General features: G+C 40.2%; 1 long non-coding RNA gene across 1 annotated transcript; it reads right to left on the bottom strand.

Moving 5' to 3' along the window:
- Positions 1 to 1,575: 1,575 nt before the first annotated feature.
- LOC122233035 lies at positions 1,576 to 2,494 on the bottom strand. Its single transcript, XR_006210462.1, has 2 exons — positions 2,197 to 2,494; positions 1,576 to 1,717 (listed from the first exon to the last, which is right to left on the bottom strand). It is a non-coding gene; the product is annotated as an uncharacterized LOC122233035 (long non-coding RNA).
- Positions 2,495 to 4,102: the final 1,608 nt, after the last annotated feature.

A 4,102-nucleotide genomic window follows, 5' to 3' on the forward strand; every position in this document is an offset into this window, starting at 1 on the left:
AACTTCTTTGAGCTTCAAGTCCTTCATCTGTGAAACTGGAATGAGGACCTCCTGTATAGGACTGCTGAGGACTGAGATAAGGCACTGAAACCAGTCAGTGTGGTTATCTGGCTCTCAATAAATATTAGCTAATATGATTATTCTCTTTAATGGGATATTTTTTGGCTCGTCTATCCCAATTTTCCACTAAACGACACATGTGGATTTTATAAGCAATAAGTATTACATAAAATAAGAAAGGAAAAGAGCCGATGAACCCAAGACAGTCTGTATCTCTGTCAGCCACAGGCCAAAAAACTTGGGGCCCAGTCAAGCCACAATCTAGAATGCTTACCCACTAGGCTACAAGCTTTTTGAGTGTTGGGACCATGTCGGGAGCCCCTTTGACCTCAAGCATCCAGCATAGACACTGTCTTCAGTGAATGTTTGCTGAGGCAATGTAAACAAACAAGGATATAAACCATGCAGACAGACTTCTGATGGACTCTGGAGCTGAAGTGGTTTACTGAGCTCACAAATGCCTTTAAACTGGATCATCTCTAGGCAATATCAGAAGAGTCACAATGGGACAAATTTTGACTAGTCGCAGCCTACTCCCTCAGAAGCTTGAGTATTAAGATGAAGTGGCATTATTGATGTTCTACAGTCATTTACTGTAGAAGTGAAATTTTTTGCACTTGGTTAAAGATGAGATCAAAAGCAATCATATAGGTTTTCCAGGTTATTAGAGAAAGGGGCACTCTTAATACTAGAGATACTTAAAGCTTTTCTCACTTAAAAGACCATCTACAAGAGAAACAGCACGAACCAATAACTTACAACAATGGTTTACAGACACGGTCCTACAGATGTTTGAATTTCAAATATGAGTCTATTATTTTCTGTGTGTGTTTCCTAAAAGTAGAATTTCAATCTGCCTCCAACTGGTTAAGTAAATAAACCATTTTCAAAGTGGTTTTGTTTCCATACAAAGTGATCTGGAGCTGGAATACTGCTGTCCATATGCTGAGGTGATCCCATATTGTTTTCTTCTGAAAAGCATCAATAAGTTTTTCATTCACAAGATCAAAATAGAACAAAGTTACTTACCAGTGGGAGTTACTATGAGCTTACTTCATTCTACAAATATCTTGATCCAGCCTGGTTAGACGTTCTACAAAATTTTCAGCTAAGCTTCACGGCACGACCAGCTTAAAAACTTTGTCCTGGCAATTTGATCTTCTGAGTTCTCTTGGAAGCCCTTGAATTATAGTCTTCATGGCATATGATATTTTATGTTTTGCTTAGATTAATTTAGAAAAATATCTGTTTTCCATGGAAGTAGTAATCACAGAAAAATGCTGATGGAAAATGGAAATGATAAGAGAAAAAAAAGGAAAGAAGGAAGGAAAGAAAGACAGAAAGACAGGAAAGAAGGAAGGAAGGAAAAGAAAGAAAGAAGAAAGAAAGAAAGAAAGAAAGAAAGAAAGAAAGAAAGAAAGAAGACAGGGAGGAAGAAAGAAGAGAGAAAGAAGAAAAGAAAAAAAAGAAGAAGAGATCAGGGCCAAGTGGTCAACCAATGACTTTTCTAAATTACCAGGAAAAGTGTTCAGAGAATTAAGAGGTTTTGATTTCCAGGTGTTCAAGTGTGTGAAACCGCTCAGAGACCGCATCAAAGGAAAAGCCCTTCTGTTCTCACAACCACAGGTCTGCTCCGTTGCAATTTGGGATTGTATTTCTGAAAGAGGATACACTTCAGTAACTGAAAATGCAAACATGCCAACAGACATATACTTGAGAAATGTGAACGATGGTCTCCACGTTTTAGCAGCCACTTTTACTATTTACAACATGAGTCTTTACCAGGCAATGCAAAATGAGAAAATAATTTCTGAGATGACACTATTTTCCTGGAGTAAAAGAAGAAACTTGTAGAATTCTATCTCTCATGGAAAAAATAGCTCCTTATTAAAACAAAGGCACCTGGGTGGCTCAGTCGGTTAAACGCCTGACTTCAGCTCAGGTTATGATCTCGAGGTTTGTGAATTCAAGCCCCACATCGGGCTGCACACTGACAGTGCAGAGCCTGCTTGGGATTCTCTCTCTATCTCTCTTTCTCTCTCTCTCTCCCTCTGCCCCTTGCCCACTTGTGCTTTCTCTCTCTTTCTCAAAATAAAGAAATAAACTTAAAAAGTACAATTTATTGCGAAAACAAACCCAGTTCTCTGACATGTTGAAAGAAGAAGCATCTTGGAGGCTGTTGTACGATATTTACATATGCACACGTAGCCCCACCTCTGTGGTTAATGGGCTTTGGGTAAGCTTTTGCCATCTCTGGGCTCCCGTATCTCCAATTGTTGTGCGGGCATTGGGCTCTGTATGTCCAAGGACCCTTCCTGTTCCAACAGCTTATGACCCTGTGATTAAGAGCAGGTTGCTCAAGTGAGAAAGCAGTTGAGGGTTAGTAATGGAGAAGGTTTTCGTACAGGTTCCTTCTGCCTTTGTGACATCGTGGGATCCCAGCAGGATAATAGCAGGAGGCTTCATCAGGCCTGAAGACTTACTGATTATCAGGTAGAAGACTCCTTTGTCTGTGTCCAAGTTGGAAATACGTAGTCTTCCATGTAATAGTGGCTGAGCCACATAGGATTTATTTCAGGGGCTCTCCTTATTTTAGGGGGTAGCAATGTACAATGATCTTCTCAAGGGAAGCTCCAGACAGCTTGCAACATATGTGCAATCTCTGGTATTGCATTAAGGAGAGTTGATCCTGAGGGATTCTCATCTTGGTGTCTCCATTTGAAAAGCAAGGGAGTGAAATCAGAGGTACGTGAGCAAGTTAGCAGTGAAAGTTTCATAAAAACAGTGAAAACACAAGAAAGGACGATAGTCAACCTACAAAATGAAGTGAAAGACACGTGTAAATCCATGAGATGGCATTGCCAGATTTTTCTCCAAGAGCGGGGCATGAATCAGGACTGAGGAGGCAAGGATGGGGGAGGCAAGGTTGGCTTTAGAAGCAAGGAAAGATCTTCTCAGTAAGATCCTTCTCAGTGTTATTTTATTATGTTCCCAGTATAAAGAACAATCAGATCCCAGAACCTCACTAAAGCACCCATGTTATAATAATTCAATGTTATCTTCTACATGGAAACAATAAACTCAAAATTTTCCTCTAAGTTTTGCTTCAAACACAACTATCCTTGAACTCTTTTTCACTCCCTGAGTTATAGATTTTTCACTGTATTTGTGAGAGTGTGAGAGACATATGGTTATCATGAGAAATGGAAGAAAAGTCTTGTTACTGTACAATAACAAATGAGATAATAACCCCACAACTTTATGCAAAATTTTGTACATTTTCTAGATCAGTGGTTTGTAGAATGTTAACAAAGCTTGGTGAAATTTTTTTAAATGTTTATTTTTTTGAGAGAGAGTTGGGGGGCGGTAGATAATGAACTGGGTAAGGGCAGAGGGAGAGGGAAACGGAGAATCTGAAGAGGGCTCTGTGCTGGCAGTAGAGAGCGCGACGAAGGGCTCCATCTTGTGAACCCTGAGATCATGACCTGAGCCAAAGTCAGACGCTTAAGCGACTGAGCCACCTAGACATCCCAAGTTTGGTGAAATCTAACAATTGCTATAGTTATTGCTTTAGATGTCATGACGCTACTATAGTCTGCTGTGAATGAAGAACAATCTTGGAGGAAATACATATTTTGGTTTATTATCCTTGACTCTTTTCCTATGCACAATTGTTAGTTGTTTTTAGAATTAGAGCAACACTTTACTGTTGTTTGGAGGACGATGTCAGATGTGACTTTTATTTATTTATTTATTTTTATTTTTTTTAAATTTTTTCTTTTTTAATGTTTATTTATTTTCGACAGACAGAGAGACAGACCATGAGTGGGGGAGGGGCAGAGAGAGAGGGAGACCCAGAATCCGAAGCAGGCTCCAGGCCCTAAGCTCTCAGCACAGAGCCTGACGCGGGGCTCGAACTCACGAACTGCGAGATCATGACCTGAGCCGAAGTCGGACACTCAACCGACTGAGATACCCAGGCGCCCCAAGATGTGACTTTTAAAGAGTCCCTGAGCTCCTGTATTAGCTGAGATGGCTCAGG

The sequence above is a fragment of the Panthera tigris genome, chromosome A2 (genome assembly GCF_018350195.1).
Source record: "Panthera tigris isolate Pti1 chromosome A2, P.tigris_Pti1_mat1.1, whole genome shotgun sequence".
NCBI classification, from domain to species: domain Eukaryota; kingdom Metazoa; phylum Chordata; class Mammalia; order Carnivora; family Felidae; genus Panthera; species Panthera tigris.